We start from the raw sequence: 20,066 nt of genomic DNA, 5'->3' as shown, positions 1-20,066 counted from the left end.
TACAGTACATCCCCAGATTCCGATGTAAAGTTTGATGCTTCATTAGTTGCGTATAACACCCAGTGCACCATGCAATACGTGCCCTCCTTACTACCCATCACCAGTCTATCCCATTCCCCCACCCCCTCCCCTCTGAAGTCTTCAGTTTGTTTCTCATAGTCCATAGTCTCTCATGTTTCATTCCCCCTTCTGATTACCCCCCTTTTCTTTATCCCTTTCTTCCCCTACCGATCATCCTAGTTCTTATGTTCCATAGATGAGAGAAATCATATGATAATTGTCTTTCTCTGCTTGACTTATTTCACTTAGCATTATCTCCTCCAGTGCCGTCCATGTTGCAGCAAATGTTGAGAATTCGTTCTTTCTGATAGCTGAGTAATATTCCATTGTATATATGGACCACAGCTTCTTAATCCAGTCATCTGTTGAAGGGCATCTCGGCTCCTTCCATGATTTGGCTATTGTGGACAATGCAGCTATGAACATTGGGGTGCATATGGCCCTTCTCTTTACTACGTCTGTATCTTTGGGGTAAACACCCAGTAGTGCAATGGCTGGGTCATAGGGTAGTTCAATTTTTAACTTTTTAAGGGACCTCCACACTGTTTTCCAGAGTGGCTGTACCAACTTGCATTCCCACCAACAATGTAGGAGGGATCCCCTTTCTCCACATCCTCTCCAACAATTGTTGTTTCTTGCCTTGTCTATCTTTGCCATTCTAACTGGCGTAAGGTGGTATCTCAGTGTGGTTTTGATTTGAATTTCCCTGATGGCTAATGATTTTGAACATTTTTTCATGTGTCTGTTAGCCATTTGTATGTCTTCATTGGAAAAGTGTCTGTTCATATCTTCTGCCCATTTTATGATTTGTTTATTTGTTTCTCGTGTATTGAGTTTGAGAAGTTCTTTGTAGATCTTGGATACCAGTCCTTTATCTGTGGTGTCCTTTGCAAATATATTCTCCCATTCCGTGGGCTGTCTCTTAGTTTTTTTGACTGTTTCCTTGGCTGTGCAGAAGCTCTTTATCCTGATAAAGTCCCATAAGTTCATTTTATCTTTTATTTCTCTTGCCTTTGGAGATGTGTCGTGAAAAAGGTTGCTCTGGCCGATGTCATAGAAGTTGTTGCCTATGTTCTCCTCTAGAATTTTGATGGATTCCTGTCTCACATTGAGGTCTTTCATCCATTTGGAGTTTATTTTTGTGTATGGTGTGAGAGAGTGGTCAAGTTTCATTCTTTTGCATGTAGCTGTCCAATTTTCCCAGCACCATTTATTGAAGAGACTGTCTTTTTTCCACCGGATGTTTTTTCCTGCTTTATCAAAGATTAGTTGCCCAAAGAGCCGAGGGTCCATTTCTGGGTTCTCTATTCTGTTCCATTGGTCGATGTGTCTGTTTTTGTGCCAGTACCATGCTGTCTTTGTGATCACAGCTTTGTAGTACAGCTCGAAATCCGGCATTGTGATGCCCCCAGCTTTGTTTTTCCTTTTCAACAGTTCCTTGGAGATTCGGGGCCTTTTCTGGTTCCATACAAATTTAAGGACTATTTGTTCCAGTTCTTTGAAAAATGTCCTCGGTATTTTGATCGGGATAGCATTGAAAGTGTAGATTGCTCTGGGTAGTATGGACATTTTAACTATGTTAATTCTTCCAATCCATGAGCATGGAATATTTTTCCATCTTTTTATGTCTTCCTCAATATCTTTCAAAAGTGATCTATAGTTTCTAGCATATAGGTCCTTTACGTCTCTGGTTAAGTTAATTCCAAGGTAACGCATGGTTTTTGGTGTTATTGTAAATGGGATGGATTCCCTAATTTCTCTTTCTTCAGTCTCGTTATTCGTGTATAGAAATGCAACTGATTTCTGGGCATTGATTTTGTATCCTGCCACCTTACTGAATTGTTCTATAACTTCTAATAGTTTGGGAGTGGATTCCTTTGGGTTTTCCATATAGAGTATCATGTCATCTGCAAAGAGAGACAGTTTGACTTCTTCTTTGCCGATTTGGATACCTTTGATCCCTTTTTGTCTTCTGATTGCTGTTGCAAGGACTTCTAGTACTATGTTGAATAATAGTGGCGAGAGTGGGCATCCTTGTCGTGTTCCTGATCTTAAGGGAAAGGCTTCCAGCTTTTCCCCATTGAGAATAATGCTTGCAGTAGGCTTTTCATAGATGGCTTTTATGAGATTGAGAAATGTACCCTCTATTCCTACACTCTGAAGGGTTTTAATCAGGAAAGGATGCTGTATTTTGTCAAATGCTTTTTCTGCATCAATTGAGAGGATCATATGGTTCTTGAGTCTTTTCTTGTTGATATGATGTATCACATTGATTGATTTGCGAGTGTTGAACCATGCTTGCATCCCAGGTATGAATCCCACTTGGTCATGATGGATAATCCTTTTAATGTACTGTTGGATTCTATTAGCAAGGATCTTGTTGAGGATTTTGGCATCCATATTCATTAGAGAAATCGGTCTGTAATTCTCCTTTTTGAGGGGGTCTTTGCCTGGTTTGGGGATCAAGGTAATATTAGCCTCATAGAATGAGTTTGGTAGCTTTCCTTCTGTTTCTATTTTTTGAAATAGCTTTAGGAGAATAGGTATTATTTCTTCTTTGAATGTTTGGTAGAATTCCCCAGGAAAACCGTCTGGGCCTGGAGTTTTATTATTTGGAAGGTTGTTTATCACTGACTCAATTTCTTCATAGTTAATTGGCCTATTTAAGAAATCTATTTCTTCCTGTTTCAGTCTTGGTAGTTTATAGGTTTCCAGGAAGGCCTCCATCTCTTCCAGATTGTTTAGTTTTTTGGCATATAGCTGTTGATAAAAGTTTCTAATAATCCTTGCAATTTCAATGGTGCTGGTCGTGACCTCTCCCTTTTCAGTCATAATTTTAATAATCTCAGTCCTTTCTCTTTGTTTTTGGACAAGTTTTGCCAGTGGTCTATCAATTTTATGGATTCTCTCAAAGAACCAGCTTCTAGTCCTGTTGATCTGCTCTACTGTGGTTCTGGTCTCTAATTCATTGATTTCTGCTCTAATCTTGGTCAACTCCTTCCTTGTCAGTGGGTTAGGCCTGTCCCTCTGTTGCTGTTCCAGTTTCTTGAGGTGAGAATATAGAAACTGCATTTTAGATTTTTCTATTCTTTTGAGTGAGGCTTGGATGGCTATGTATTTCCCCCTTAGGACTGCCTTTGCAGTATCCCATAGGTTTTGGACCGTTGTGTATTCATTCTCGTTGGTCTCCATAAATTGTTTAATTTGTTTTTTGATTTCCTGGTTTATCGAGTCATTCTTGAGCAGGATGGTTCTTAGCCTCCAAGTGTTTGAGTTTCTTCCAGGTTTTTCCTTGTGGTTGAGTTCCAATTTCAGAGCGTTGTGGTCTGAGAATATGCAGGGGATAATTTCAATCTTTTGGTATTGGCTGAGACCTGTTTTGTGTCCCAGAGCATGATCTATTCTTGAGAATGTTCCATGGGCATTTGAATAGAATGAGTATTCTTTGGTTCTGGGGTGTAGTGTTCTATATATATCTATGAGGTCCAACTCGTCGAGTATGGCATTCAAAGCCTTTGATTCTTTGCTTAGTTTTTGCCAGGGTGTTCTGTCTATTTCTGATAGTGGGGTGTTGAGGTCCCCTACTATTACTGTGTTCTTATCTATATGTCTCTTTATTTTGGTTAAGAGTTGGCTTGTGTATCTTGCTGCTCCCCTGTTGGGGGCATATATATTAATAATTGTCATATCCACTTGTTGAATACTTCCTTTAAGAATAATATAGTGCCCTTCTGTATCTCTCTCTATGGCCTCTAGTTTAAAATCCAGTCTATCTGATATGAGAATTGCTACTCCAGCTTTCTTTTGAGGTCCATTTGCGTGGAAGATGGTACTCCATCCCCTTACTCTAAGTCTGAATGCATCTTTGGGTTCAAAATGAGTCTCTTGTAGACAGCAAATGGATGGGTCATGTCTTTTTATCCAATCTGCAACCCTGTGGCGTTTTATGGGAGAGTTTAAGCCATTTAGATTGATAGAGATTATTGACAGATATGATTTTAATGATGCCATTTCTCTTTAAAGTCTTTGTATCGGTTGTGACTTGCTGCTCTGTATCACTCTTGGGGCCTTTTTACCTTTATAGAGCCCCCCTTAATATCTCCTGTAGGGCTGGTTTCGTGGTTACGAAATTGGTTAATGATTGGCGATTTTGGAACGTCTTTATTTCTCCATCAATTCTGAATGACAGCTTTGCTGGATAAAGGATCCTTGGCTGCATGTTTTTCTCTGAAAGAGCTTTAAAAATGCCCCCCCAAGCCTTTCTCTCATTCCAGGTCTCTGTAGACAGGTCTGACGTAATCCTGATACCTTTGCCTTGGTACGTGAGAAATTTCTTTGCCCTGGCCGCTTTCAATACTGTATCCTTGGATCTAATATTTGCGAATTGCACTATGACATGCCGTGGCGTAGGTTTGTCCTGGTTGAGCTTGGATGGGGTCCTCTCTGCCTCTTGGACACGAATGCTTGTTTCCCTTGCTAGATTAGGGAAGTTTTCAGCTACAATTTGTTCAAATATCTCTTCTAGACCTCTGTTTTTCTCCACCCCTTCAGGGATGCCGATGATTCTGACATTGGATCGTTTCATAGAGTCAGTAATCTCCCGTAATCTACATTCGTGGGCGTGGATTTTTTTAAGACCAGCTTCTATTTTCGTTTTTTCTTCTACTAACCCATCCTCCAATTCGCTAACGCGTTCCTCTGCCTCGGTGACCCTGGCCGTCAGAGCCTCTAGTTTTGACTGTATTTGGCCCACTGAGTTTTTAATTTCTGTCAGATTCGCTCTCATTTCTGCCCTTAGGGATTCTATATTCTCAGCAACGCTTTCTCTGATGCTTTTTTCAAGTTTACTCATCATCTTGACCATTGTTGCTCTGAATTCCATTTCTGATAATTGGGATACATCCATATGTATTAATTCTGTGGCCGAGGCCAATTCTGTGGCAGAGGCCACAGACTCATTATCTTTTCTTTGCTGGGGGGGACTTCTCCTTCTCGTCATTCTGATGAAGAGAGATTGCAGGGTTGTCCAGAGCCCAAGTGTTGACTGGGACCCAGGCCGTGCGCCCTTGTTTTATAGAGATCTTAGGGATGTGGGCTTCTTCCTTAAAGAGTTTATTTATTTATTTGAGAGAGAGAGAGACAGTCAGCAAGAAAGGGAACCCAAGCAGAGGAGTGGGAGAGGAAGAAGCAGGTTCCCGGTGGAGAAGCCCGATGAAGGACTCCTTACGGAGCGTTGTGATCACACCCTAATCCGAAGACAGGTGCTTGGTGACTGCGCCACTCAGGCGCTCCGGGTTGTGGGCTTCTTGATTTTTCAGCCTGCCTTCTGGGGGAGGGGCCTGCCTGCCGGTACTCAGAAAACCCTGTTTGGGTAGAGTCTCTGTGTCCCTTGCGAGGGGGGATGGGGATGGGCACCCTGTGAGCCGGTATTTCCGGGCTTTTGTTCTCTGGCGGCTTTCCCTGGCGGTTTGCTATGCCTCTTCTGAGAGAGCAGCAGCGGCTGAAATTCAGCCTCTGTCTCAGAACAGAGGGATCGCGGATCGTTCTCCACTGATGTTCTGGCCACTTTAACTCTGTTTCTGTTGGTGCTGCTCAACCCTGCAGCATCCCGGGCTGTGCGCCCCACACCCGGCGTCCCAGCCCTCACTTCCAGGGCCGGCACGTCTCTGTCCTTTGTGTTTCCAACCCCGCCAGCCGCCAGCCGCCCCGCGCGGGCTCCCGGAGCTCCCCGTCTCAGTCTGGTGTCTCACGGGTGCTGACCGCGAGTCCGCCTGCTCCCCCGTGCAGGTGGCCCTCCAGCCGCCAGCCGCCCCGCGGACGCTCCCGGAGCTCCCGGTCTCAGCCTCGATCCAGTGAGCACACCGGAGCTCCGGAGCTCCGTGAGATGCTTGGTGGTGCACGCTCCCGGCTCACGGACTCAGTCTGCCGTTTCCAGAGTGCGGGTCCGCGGTCCGCCCGCTCCCCGGTGCAGGTGGCCCGCCAGCCGCCCTGCGCGCGCGCTCCTGGAGCTCGCGTTCTAAGTCTGTTGTCTCGCGGGTGCCGTCCGCGAGTCCGCCTGCTCCCCCGTGCAGGTGGCCCGCCAACCGCCAGCCGTCCCGCGTGCGCTCCCGGAGCTCCCTTCTCAGCCTGCTGTCTCAAGCGTGCGGGTCCGCGGTCTGTCCGCTCCCCCTTGCAGGTGGCTACCGCTTCCCGGCGCCCTGACACGGCGGCTCCCTCCCCCTTCTGTTTAGCTTCCGATATCTGTGCGCGGTTTCACGGCTCCCCGCTTCGTACCTCGATACTCAGCGCTGGAGATGTTCATTTGTAGAGATCCAGATGTATCTTCCTGCGTCTCAGGCTGATTCCGTGGATATTCCCTGGTCTGGTACCTATCCAGCTCAACTCAGGGACCGGCTGAAAAAGGGGTCCCCTACTCCTCCGCCATCTTAACCTCCCCCCCCCCGGACCACATCTTCTTAATCCAGTTATCTATTGAAGGGCATCTCGGCTCCAAAGGCAAGAGGAACGAAAGAAAAAATGAACTTGTGGGACTTCATTTTTTTTGAAGCTGAAAGTTTAGTGGTTTAATTTTAGGCCTTTTAAAAAGATCTTTATATCAAATCCACTGCATTAAAGTAGTCAGAACAAAATGTTCCTGGTGTCCAAATGGATGCATCAAAGCAACCAGGTCAAAAGGTCATGTACTCAGGTGTGTGTGTGTGTGTGTGTGTGTGTGTGTGTATGAGCCTCTGTGTGAGTAAATAGGGGTCACTGGGCTACATTTCCTTTTATGAACACTTGGGGCAGGCCAAGTACCTGTAGGCCTGGGGGCCTTGTTTGGTGTACATAGTGTGTGTCCATGTGGGTTAAGGTGCCTATCACCATTACCCACAGAAATAGTCTGTCAGAGTGTTTCCATCTGCGATCTTTAATTTGCATTTGGCTGGGGTGAGAAAATAAAGCTGATCCATGGGGCAAAGAGCTGCTATTTGTACCTTCCTCCTCACTCTTTCATTGCTGCCACCAATCCAGCTAGCCTTCCCAACAAAGTCCCTCCAGTGGAAAGTCTTAAAATACTTCATAAAAGAGAAGGGAGCTTGGTGCTAGGTCTGCTCAGGCTGCAAATCCCAATAGGGAGAAATGGAATTGAGGAGTATGAGCCTTTTAAGGTTTTAGGGTGGAAAGAGGAACCCAGCCTTCATAAGTGCCAGCACACTGGTATCCTTGGCAGTCTTGGCAAGGAGTTGGGGCTGAAAGGGTGACTAGATCTGGGTAGGGAGAGTGCAGACAGACATACAGTGAGACTAGGCTGACTGAGGGGGCTCAATATTAGTCTGTGGGCAAGCTTCAGGGCACATGGACTGGGCCCAATTCCAAGATGATACAGGCTTCAATGCCATCCATCATCCCTGCCACACCGTTGCTATGGATAAGACTCTAAATTATTTTGCCTGGGTGATTGCAGTGGTCTCTTCGGATCTCCCTGCAGTTCTTCTCTCCCTCTCCAGTCCATGACCCACTCAGTGTCCAAAGTGAGCTTTCTAAAACAGGCTCAATCTCATCACTCCCAGACTGAAACCCTCTGCTCATTCTGTCTATGGCAGCATTTCTCAAACTCTGTGGCCTGGGATGATCACTGGGATCTTGTGACAAAAGGGGCTCCAAAGGTAAATTAAGTGGATGCTGGGTTCAACAAAGTAAAGCAGATGTCTTTATTGCAGGACAGATTAGCACCTGTACTATAATAATGTGTACTGAGGGTCACCAAAACCCTCCTCTCTACCATCTTTCTCACAGGGCATTGTGTCCAGCAGACCTCAGTTTGGGAAACACTGGCTTGACAGATGTCTGGGAACTGGTGCCTGCCTATACCTCCAGCCCCCATGTGTTCACTAATGCTGTCCCCTCAACTCAAATGGCTTCCTTGCCCTTCCATTGCCCAATTCCTACTTATCCTTGAGGACTCTTATACTTGTGCCTCCTCCAGGAAACCTACCATGTCTATCCCCCCCCATCACTCACTCTCCTGCCTGGGCCTATCTCTGCCTTGTCAGTAACGGCCATGTATTGAAATGATTTCTATATTTGTCTCTTGCATGAGATTTTTAGCTCCTTGTAGGCAGGGTCTCAGCTTTATTCAGCTCTGGGCCCAGAGCCCAGCACAGGGCCTGCCAGTTCTCAGTGAATGCTGGATGGAAAGATGGGACAGAAAGAACAGCAGAGGAAGAAGGAGAAAGAGATTTTAAGAAAGAGAAGCGTAGAAAGAAAGAGGGAATGAGGAAGCAACAGCAAGTACAGTGAACCCTTGAACAGCATCGATCCACTTATATGTGGATTATTTTTAAGATTTTATTTATTTATTTGAGAGAGAGAGAGAGACAGAGAGAGAGAGCACAAGCAGGGGACAGAGGGAGAGGGAGAAGCAGGCTTGATCCCATAACCTGAGCCAAAGGCAGATGCTTAACCGACTGAGCCACCCAGGTGCCCCTATATGTGGATTTTTTTTTTTACTGTACAATACTGTGAGTGTATTTTCTCTTCTTCATGATTTTTAATAACATTTCCTTTTCACTAGCTTAATTTATTGTAAGAATACGGTTTATAGTATATAATACATATAACGTACAAAATATGTTAATTAACTGTTTATGTTATCAGCAAATCTTTCACTCAATAGTAGGCTATTAGTAAAGTTTTGGGGGAGCCAAAAGTTATAGGTGAATTCTCAACTGTGTGGGGGATCCACGCCCCTAAACCCCATATGTTCAAGTGTCAACAATATGGAAGTTTTTGTTAGGAAGCCTTCAGAATGCTCTAGGTTCTATGTGTCAAGCTAATGGACTTGAAATTGAACAGCAGACATTATATAAGATACTCTATGTTGCTTTAATAAGAGTGGCTGATCATTCTTAGCTTATTGACATCCAGTGATGCTGTAGCCCACACACAACAGTGAGGCCAATACATTGGGCAAATCCATCTTACTAATTCAGCAGTGTTCACTAATTTGAAAAAAAACAGTGTCTGCTTAAAAGCTCAGGAGGGCCACCCCCCTGGTTGGGTGACACCCATTTTGTGCTCAAGCAGCTTGTGTCAGTGTCAGGTTCTACTCCACTGGGGCCTTGCCCACGAGCTGCTATAGTGCCTCTATGGGAGGAAAATCCTGAGGACTCACCCATCTCCACAGAAGGGCACTGGGGCATCCTGGCCTCCGTGCAGGTGATGCACATCTTGTCTCTCTGGGTCCATTTCCCTCTCCTTCCTTCTGATGCTCAAAGTTTGGAAGTGGAGAAAAGACACTAGAAAGAAAGGCCAAGGTTAGCGTTTGGATGGGCTTCCTTGTGGGCAAAAACCCTAGCCCTCCTAGAACCTGATATAAAATAAGTACTCAAGGAATCTTTGTTAAATAAGTGAATGTAGGCCAAGGGATATCAGCTTGGGGGCTGGAGTGAAATTCAAGGGGTACCTTAAACCTCACTTTTTCCAAGAGTCACTCTTTGTGGTGGCTTCAGGGCCTGAGTTTCCACCTTTGGGGTTGAACATTGCGTTTTGAGAGGACTCCTTTGAAATGCAAGCATATTACCAAAGAGGAGAAACCAGTATTTAGTCACTTCATATTTGCCTATCAACTTGCCCTAGTATCTGTTCATTGATCAAACACCAGGTACATACAAAGTGCCAAGTCCTGCATCAGGTGGGCATAGTCCTTGCTCTGTGGGACACACAACCCATGTGGAAGATGCTTCCACCTGGGCACCAATCCAACTGAAGAAGGATAGGGTTTCCCAGCTTGACTTGAAGGGTTTCACTGCTAATTCATTTGATGCTTATTCATTGAGTGTGTAGTAGCTACTGTCCTGATTCTAGTGATACGGCAGAGACCAAAACTATCCAACATCTCTGCTCCTAGTGGGGCTTCTGCTGAGTGGGGAGGCACAGACAGTATATGAAAATCATCAATGACATAGTATGTCAGATGTTGGTAAAGCAGAAAAATGACATAGGGAGTGTTGGGCTAAGGATGGGGGTATACATTGCCATCTCAAATAAGTTGTCACAGAAAGCTTCACTGATATTTGAGTAGGAACTCCAAAGAGGTAAGAGAGAAAGCTTTGCCAATCTCTGGTGAGATAGGAAATGTAAGGCAACAAGATGGGAGTAGGCCTGACAAGGGAGAGCAAGGAGGTCAGTGTGGCCAATACAGATAAAATGAGGGGAAGTAGTAGAAGATGTGGTTAAAGAGGTAATAAGAGGCAAACCTGGGCAGGGCCTCGTAGACCGTCACAAAGACTTGAGCAAATCGGAAGCCATTGGAGCTTTGAGCAAAGGGTCTTTCTGGTTTCTATATTGAGAGTGAATTGCAGGAGGCTAGGGTGGAAATAGGAAGGCCGTTGAGAGGCTACTGCAATCACCCAGGGGAGAGATGATGTTAGCAAGAACTAGGGTGGGATCAGTTGGTGTGGTAGGGAGCGGGAAGTTTCTGGATGGATTTTGAAAGGAGAATCAATAGAACTTGGATTGAATGTGGGGTGTGCAAGAAAGATAGGCTTTTGGCCTGAGCAACTGGACAGATGGAGCTGCCATTTACTGCTAGTTGCTGCAGATGATCAAACCAATTTTCAGGACATGTTGAAGGTAGACCAAGTTCCTACAAAGCCCATTTACCCTCCTCAGTGCAGGACTCCACTGCAGGTCCTGCTTGACTTAGCAAAGCCCCATATGTTTTGCTGGAAGGAAGGGAATGAGATAGAAATGCTGGAATCTGGGAGATTCAGTTGTGCCAGGGACAACAAGTGGGGATCTGGTTCTTCCCTTGAGCCCTGGGCTTCTCTGGGGCACAAGAACTTTGGATATTATAAGGTACCCCAGCACCTTTCTTTGCTTAACAGCTTCCTTTTGACAACTCAATCCACCCTATCACTCCCAAAGCTTTCAAAGGTTTGTCAGAACTGGGAAAGCTGTGAGTGCCAGGTTTCCTGGTTGGAGCCTGGTGATTGGGGAGTAGGGATGGGGCTGAGGCTTTGGGAGCTAGAGAAAGATGGAAATGTTCAGCTGTTTGCCTGGGTAAGAGGGGAGATTGGGAACCCAACCCAGAAAGAAAGTTGCTTGAGGTGGCCTTGGTATTGTTTGGAGCCCAGGTCGACTGGCCACTTGCTATTAGCCTTTGGCAGAGACCAGAGGAAAGGGAAGTATGTTAAGCCCCCAGTTGTAAGTGACCTTGTACCCAAGAATTACACTTGTCTCTGATCCTAGGGATCACTGGTGAAGTGTAAAGGGACATCTGTTACCACTTTCTATTCCAGACCTTACCAAGTCCTTCCTTAACAAAGATACCAAGACTTTAGTCCTTACTCTTGGTCTAAAGACCAGGAGAACCATCACCACTCTCACTTGTTCCCTTGGCAACCCTGGGCATTTGGTGAGCTGACTGGCCCCTTTGGAGAAGCTGTTGTTATAAGGAGGCAATAGTACACCTCTTAGGGCAAAAGTAACTTTTAGTAAACTTAATCTTCCATGGGAAGACTCACCAGAGAAAAAGGTCTGTGTCTTTCATGGCCAACTAGGAATTTACCAGGTATTTCTCACTTAAATTAGATTCACTCTTCGATGCTTGCTTTTTTACTCAAGCCAGTCCTCCTTGAGCACACCCACTGCCCAGGTAAGCCCCATGCCCAGTCCTGCCATTGTCCTTGACTCTGCTCTGTCTTTTGGGCCCCTTGTGGGGCCCCTCTCCCTGGCTCTTTCAGGACTTTTCCTTGGAGTGTCTGTGAGTAGCTTCTTTCCTTATGGGAGTAAGAGGGAGATGGAAAGAAGTCAAGAAAAGCTGAGTGTTGGGAAAGGCAGTCTCCTGCAGTCTTTCACACCGCCCCCCTCCATTTCCCCCCTACCTCTACTAGGCCTTGGGCCTAGAACACTGTGCTGGGCTTCTAGCCTTGTGAGGGACTATATCTCCCTGTTCTGGGCTTGATGCATGCTCATATGTGGCCTTCAGGCATGCCCCCAGCTTTCTGTATTTCAGATCCCACAGAGGGTAGGATCAAGTCCTTCCACCAAAGCACCTGCAGTCACACTGCCAACTGTAAAATGAACCCTCTGGCATGGGGGATCCAACAGTCTGCAAGGGGCTGGATATTGTGCACTTTCTCCTCTCTTGCTGTAAGTAAGAGTTATGCCACTTGAGCCTGGTGTGTGTGTGTTGTATATTCTCAATGACCTCAAGTCATGTATTAGTCTCTTCCTTGGGTGGCACCTTTCACCTTGACTGTGTAACCTCAGCACCCCATGAGCAGTAAAGCAGTGAGACCAGGTCATGTCTTGGTTGCTGGAAGTCACCCCTTGTGTTTGGATGAATCAAAGAAAGCAAGGCTGAGGGCCTGGCAAGGCCCACCCTTGGAAGGAGACTTTACCTCAGATGTTCAAAAAATTCTTGGCCCCACTATCAGGACAACTCCGTGATGCTTTCCTGGAAGCTGTCCAGGATAATGACAGCAATTCAGGGAAAGGCTGATTGGAGACCACACCTCGGTCTGTACCCCATCTTGGAGCTAGGCCTATTGCCTGGGCAATGCCCACCTGCTGTACCCACTTGCTGAGGCTTGCCTCCTGCAGGATGTTGGATAGCAATAACTTCATCCAGCTGCTCCTGGATAACTTTCTGAGCTGAGTTCCTTGTAAGGAACTCAACTTTCTGTAAGTTCTTAATCTTGTCCCCCTTTTCCCTCACATTTGCTCCAGCCAGGGAGCAAAGAATCTGGTGACTGTGTGTGTGCACACATGAGCATGTGTGTGTAGTACCCATGTCTGTGAACATGTGTGTGTATGCATAGACCTACCTGAAATGAGGAGAGGGGCAGGAGTTTCTTCCCAGAGAACAGGGGCCCAGAAGTCCCCAAGTCCATCCCCTGGAAGTGGTGGGGGTGTGGAGGACAGACCCTGGTTAAGTCCCTAGACCATATTTCCACTTACACTGGGTGGGCTTGGAGGAAATGCTGAGTGTGTGTGTGTGTGGGGGGGGTCTTGCTCAAGGTCACATAGTTCAGAAGTAACAGAGCTGTGACAGGCTCCATGGCTCCTGATTCTCAGAGCAGTGTTTTTTCTACTCCCCCAGAGCAGAGAGAAGACTCTTCATCCTGCCAGTCTTATGGAGTAACTGTGAAGCTTGTAGAAACCCATGGACAGAGCAATGCTTAGTTGGGTGTAAAGGGCCATGTGGCTGTGAGCTGTGACTCTTAGGCATTGTGTCTCCCTGGGTGTCTGTCAGAGTCCTGAGTACCTGGTGAGCACTCAATCCTGCCTACTTGCTTGTCACCTTCTAGCCTCCTGCTGCACAATTCTGTCAGCTACATGCCCACTTCATCTATCTGTACCTAGAGACCCAAGCTTAACTAGCTGTGAGGGCCCCTCCTTCAGAGCCCTGGGAATAGGATTGGTGGGTTCACAGTCAGCTCCTCACAGTCCTTCTTTTCGTCTTCCTTTATCTTCTCAACCTTGATTTTCTGGATTTACAGACTTCGGTACCAACGGCCTTGGCCAGTTAACCCCAAGTGCAACTGGAGGGATTTGGGTTAGACCAGCATTTTTTAACCTTGGCACTATTGACATTTTGGGTAGGGAAATTCTTTGTTGTAGAGTCTGTTCTATGTCATAAGCAGCAGCATCCTCAATTTCTACGTGGCATTTGATGTGCCACTACCACATTTTCCCCCACTGCCCCCTAGTTGTGACAACAAAAAACATTTCCAGACATTGTCAAATATCCTTTGGGAAGAAAAATTGCTTCCAGTTGAGAACCACTGGGTTAGGCTGAAGGCAGCTACTCTGGTTCTGCCTCCCTTTCCTGGGAAGGCTGTGGTGTGAGTGATGAGCTAGACCAGCTCCAAAGCTCCCCATACCGCTCTGAGGCCCTCTTCCTTCCAGGCCCCTTGCCTGCTTGGTGCTAAAACCCAGAACTCCAGGAGCCAACACTTGTGAGCTAGGCCTGAGCACTCTCATCGATACAAGTTAGGAGGACTTGGAAGTAGATTGGGATGAAAGCTGGTAGGGTGGAAAGGGGACAGGGGCTAGGGGAGGACACTGGACTTGCCAGTGTATTAATAATGAAATGGCATTTGTTTGCAAGGTCAAGTCCTAGGGCAATGTGCCAATTTCCTTCTAGAGCCCAGCTGGGTCTTTTTAAGACCTTACCTGTCCTGCTAGGTGCTCACCATGGCCAAGCATCATATCTCCTTGTTTTTCTCCTCTCTAGGCAATCTGTCATCACCATGGGGTGCCTGGGCAAAGCCAGTGCCACCAGGGGTGTCTCTGAGCTCAACCCTCCAACTCCTCTACCCTGAGGGTCCTAGAGTGTGACAATATCAGTGGTCTGAGTACCTCCATGTGTCAGGGCTGTAGGGCCTTCATTGTGTTGTAAGTGACTCCATTCTCCGCACTCTCGCCAGTACTGCCTACCCTAATCAGCCACCCCTCAGGCACCCTCACCTTTTCAGTCCCATGGCCCATGTGGCAGGAGTAGCCAAGGTTTTGAGTGGTTCCTCCAGGAATTTTTGGAGGGAACTTGGCAAGTTAGAGCTACAGGATGTCCTGGCTGTAAGACCCTTAGAGAACCAAAGCGCAAATCACCATGCAGATCAGAACACTGAGGCCAAGAGAGGAGGGACAATGACTCAGTGGCATATGTGGTCTAGAGCTGACACCTCTTGGTTCCCAGTCCATGACCTTTAACTTCTCTTTTCAGGGCTCTTAGAAACAGCTTTCTCCTTGGGTTTCCTGCTCCGTTTCTAACCTCATCCCCCTATGCTGTCAGGTTTATCTTCCTTTTTTTTTTTAAGATTTTATTTATTAATTTGACAGAGACAGCCAGCGAGAGAGGGAACACAAGCAGGGGGGAGTGGGAGAGGAAGAAGCAGGCTCCAGCAGAGCAGGGAGCCCCGATGCGGGGCTCAATCCCAGGACCCTGGGATCACGTCCTGAGCCAAAGGCAGACGCTTAATGACTGAGCCACCCAGGTGCCCCAGGTTTATCTTCCTTAAGCATAGTTTTCATTATATTCCTCTCCTGCTCAAAAACCTCAGTGGCTCCCTGTGGCCTAGACTTTAGGGAATTCAATTCAAAGTCACCCTCTGGGGAGCCTCTTCCTCCAGACCCATCCCCCTTCTCTCCCTGCCTCCACTGCACTTACCTGCCAACCCAGTTCCTCAAGTTCACTAGGTGGGACCTGTGCTCTTCCAGGGGCCAACTCCAGCTCACACTCTTCTCTCCTCCATGGGATTTCCTCCTCCCTTCCTCCCCAAATCATCCCACTCTTCCAGCTTCTCTCAAGTCCTATCTTAAAATGATGCTCCCTCTGCACTACCCCATTAGAATGAAATCTTGCCTCCTCTAAACCCCTGCCCCTTGGCATATCTTCCATGTTTCCTCTCACATTCTAGCACTCCCCGAGTCTCAATTTGCCTGGAGTCTCTAAGCCTTCAGCTCATGGGTGTGCTGTGGAATTCAGATCAAAGAAGCCTATGTAGCATGAAGGTGTTTAACAGTTCTCTCCTGTTGCCCTTCCTCACCGTGCTGTCCCCGGTGACCTGAGGCCTCAGCTGGTGGCGCACCTAATTCAGTGATGCTGCAGCACTGCGCGCTGTCCTCCAGCTCCCCATCTTGTGGGAGGATGGGGGGTGCAAAGCCTTCTGAGAGATTGGTTCTCTAAGCCTCAGAGTAGGAAGTAAGTTTGCCACCCAGGTGTAAATAATTAAGTATGCAGCCAGGACCAGACATGGGCTGGGAGGGGGCAGGTGGTGGGAGAAATCTGGTGCTTGGGGCTCAGGCGCATTTCTGTTCCTCCCCCCTGTCCCTGGGAGCTGATCTCCAGAAAGGAACTCAGTCCTGCTGTTTGCCAGATAATCCTTGCATATCCTCCCCAAATTCTGGTTCAACCTCCAGGCCTCATGGGAGTCATTTTAGACAGCCTCTGTCTCCAAGTAAGATGGTGCCACGTAAGTGGTGCTTTAGTGATCCACAGAATGAGGAAGTGCCCCTTACCATCCAACCCCCAATGTCTCCAGTTGTTCCCCTAAACCTACTTCCTCTCTTTCCTCCACAGACAAGGAAACCACCTGTCACCACCCTTTGAGTGAAGAATGTCTCCATCACGTGTTGCTTCTTCTCTGACTGGGCTCCATTTTCAGCCCACTCGCTCTGCCAGGCTTATCCCACTGGGTCTAATGCCCACCGCCATGCCTAACCACAGCCTTTCTTTGCTCTTTAGAGTCTGACAGCCCAAGCTTCAAATTCGGGCTCCCTCACTTGCTAGCTTTGTGACCTCGGGTAGGTCTCTTCACCTCTCAGGGCTGCAGTGTTCTTATCCATAAAGTGGGGCTATTAATCATAGGATTGTTGTGAATAGTGAATGAGCTCATGCATATAAAGTGCTCAGCAACTGCCTGGCCTCATAATTGCACATGAAGGATTAGGGGAGGAAAGGCATGTAAACCGTGCAAGCAGTGCTTGGCATATAGTAGGCACTGAATAAATATTAGCTACCCTTATGCTGATACCCACCCGAAGACCTTTTGGAAGCAAATCAAGTGTACATTACAGGAGGAAGTAAGGAGACCGACCTGGCCCCCCAGACAAGTGAAACCACGAGAAAAGGCACTCCTGCCTCACTCATTCTCCCCACCCACCTCACTGACTAATCTTTTCCCACCCACCCAACACTGAGTCACACAGACCCAATTTGTTCAAATCTAGCTCCAGTACTAACTAGCTGAGTATAACGTTGGGCAAGTACCTTCCTTCACCTCTCTGAGCCTCAGTTTTTGCACCTCTAAAACGGGGATCAAAATTATACCTACTTTCAGGGTTTTGTGAGTAATGAGAAAACAGGAATGTGAGCTGTGTCAACCATACTGGAGAGACGCTGGTTTTCATTTCCATGGTTCTTCCTCCTTTGCATAGGCCCTGGGCCTTGCCTCCCTTCTTAGCGCTCTGCTCCCTTACCCCCCATCTCACGCTCCCTCCACCTCCTCTTCTTCTCCTCCTCATAAAGCTGTCACAGGCCAGGACATGGCCATTTACTCTGCACTTGTTTATGCCGGCATGTTTTGGTGACCTGGATAATGTGTCCCACTCCATGGACAAGCTGGAGCCACTGATTCAGCTGCTGATTCAGAGGCAAGAAGCCCTGGAATCCCAGGGACTCTGCCTCCCAGTCGTGAGCCCTGGGCTATATTGCTCTCATTTGGCAGCAAAGAACTTGTCCAAGGCCATAGAAGCCAGTTAGAGGCCCTGACAGAAACCTGCTTGCTTCCCTAGGAAGCATAGCTGGGGTGGAGTTAGAAAATGAGAAGAGGTGTCTACACTCCAAGAGAGGCCAGAAGTGCCCCTACAAGTCGCACATGCTAGACCACCCAAAGTGTGGAGTCAGCCATCCAGCAGCCTAGGCCTGAGTACCTTTCTCCCCCTGAGCAGTAACGTTTTGACTCTGATACAGGCTCCGTATTGTCCTCTGCCAGGGCCAACTTATCATTAGGCATACTAGGCCCGGCATCTAGGGCCCATGAAAGTGTTTTCATTCTAATTTATTTTAACATCAGAAGAAAAAAGGAGTATAATAACGGCGCGTATATAATGAATAGTGCCGCCCAAATAATATTTACCTTTATACCAATGCAGTTGTAAATTATAATTTTAAATATTGTTTATAGAAGAAGGGCTCATGGAAGTCCAGATGCAGCCTTGATCTCTGCTCAATCCCAGGCCCTCCCCGTTGATTGAGGCACCATCTGCTTGCCTTAGAGTTACGGCAGCAGCCCAAAGCCACCCTCGGGCCCTCTGGAGCACTGCTGGAATCCAGGAGGCAGGGCAGGGCAAAGCAGGCCAACTCCCAGCAGGCTGTGAGGGTGGGCTGGGGGCAGAGGAGGGCTGCCTCTGTGCATCCTACCATCCCTGGCTCTCTTCCCTCCCTCCTGGCCAGAATGCTCTTCAGCCAGCGTTCTTCAAACTCATTTCCTCCTTTGTTCAACAGCTCTCATATCTACCACTCCCAGTTCAATCCCCACTGCCCCCCCCCCACACTGAAGCCGGCAGTGGGAGGTAGGAGTGTCCTCTCCCTTTGCACTGGGCTCCAGGGGAAAGAAGGCAGGCTTAGGAGTCTGGGCAGAAGTCACCATTCAATCCCTTATTTGCTGTGTACTCCCTGGCAAGTTGCCTTGTTTCTCAGACCCTGAAATTGCCATCCAGAAAAAGGGGGGTGCTAACACCTCACAGAAGACTTTTGAGGTTGAGAGGACATCCTGTATGGGAAAATGCATGGCATGGTGCCTGCCATCCTAGTAGACACTCAGGTCAGTATCCATGCATCCCCTCTTAGGCAGCAGAAGGGTTTGCTGCAGTTCTCACCCACCCTACCAGGCTCCTCTGGGCTCCAGTGCACCCACCCCCACACTCCCTGCCTCACGCTCCCTCATGTGGAGCATATTACACAAATATGTAACTGCATTAAGCACACGCCCCCTGAGACCCTGTGCTGGACACCGGGGTCACAGAGATTACTCTCACTGGGCCCCTGGCCTTAATGTCATAGCCTAAGCGAAGAGACAGGCCTGTCCATTTGAGTTAGTTTTGTGTGACAAAAAGTGTTTTTGAGTGACCCACTCAAAAAGGGCTTCAGGAGCTCAGGCATGGGTTGGTTAGAAAAGGCTGGCTGAGGCTGGAAGGGTGTGAGCAACTGGCAGAGGTAAAGGAGGGCAAGCCAAGCAGAGGGAACCTTGTAGAGCAAGGGCTTGGAGTGAACAAGCCAACATAACCAACGGTGATGAAACAACTCCCTTTATGCCTATCAATGTGCTAGGCACTGTGCTAGGTGTCTGGGCTCCTCTCAACACCCATTTTACAGATGAGAAAGCTGAGGCTCAGAGAGCAAAGTGGTTTGCTCAAGATCACACTGCTAAGAAGTGACAGAGCCAGGACTCGAACCCACCTCTGTGTATCTCCTGATGCCCTCCACCAGGCCTCCCTGCCTCTCTGGGCTGGGCACTATGAAGAACTCAGAGATGAACTTCACTAGGATCCTGGTCCTCGTGCTCCCAGGCTAATGGGGGTCGTGTGACTGGTACCCAAGAACACTAAGAGGAGACATAAGCAGGATGGAAGCTTGGAAACACACCCAAAGGGCAATGATGACTCAGAAGAGGGAGTCAAGAAACCTTGCTGGAGGCTTCAGGGACAGCTTCATGGGGGATATACCGGAGTTGGGCATTGCCAGACTGATGAAGTTTGGGATAATAGCACTTTGTAATAATTGACCGATGTTGCTAACTAGTCTGCACATCTCTCCAAGCCGCATTTTATGCATGGGGAATCTGGGCTCCAAAAAGTTTAAATAACTTGCCCATAGCCCGACAGCTAAGAAGTGGCAGGGCTGAGACTTGAACCTGGGTGCTCCAAATCCAAGATAGTTCTATGTCTGCTCATGGCAAAGGTAACTAAAGGAGCATGTCGGGCACATGGCTGAAGAAGGGAAGTGAAAGGAAGAAACTTGGTGGACAAGTCAAGGCTATATCGTGGGGTCCTGAATGCTACAGTCTGAAAAACATAGGATGATACTTGACTTTTTGACTTTTGAATGATTCACCTGGTACTAAGTATGGGTAGAAATGGGTGGGAGAAGAGAGAGATGGGTGGGAGAAGAGAGAAATGAGGTGAGTGCCTCTTCCTAATTCTCGGTGGAAAGGCATGCAGTATGAACAGGGTGTCTTAGACACTGGGTGGAAGCTAGATACAGGAGACATGGCGGAGGTAGATCGGACAGCATGTGGCCAGCCCCCCTTTAGGCCCACATGATCTAGGCCTTTACTTACCTCCCCCACGCCATCTCCTTCTACCCCCCTTGCTCCCTGCATTCTAGCCATGCTACGCAGGTGCTCACCCCCAGAAAATGCCAACTTTGCCTCCACCCCAGGTCCATTGAATTTGCTATTTCCTCTGCCCAGAACTCCTCCCCTTAGATCTTTGAATGGCTGCTTGCTCTTCCTCCC

Source organism: Ailuropoda melanoleuca, chromosome X (genome assembly GCF_002007445.2).
Source record: "Ailuropoda melanoleuca isolate Jingjing chromosome X, ASM200744v2, whole genome shotgun sequence".
Lineage (NCBI taxonomy): Eukaryota > Metazoa > Chordata > Mammalia > Carnivora > Ursidae > Ailuropoda > Ailuropoda melanoleuca.
This window is presented reverse-complemented; position numbering follows the sequence as displayed.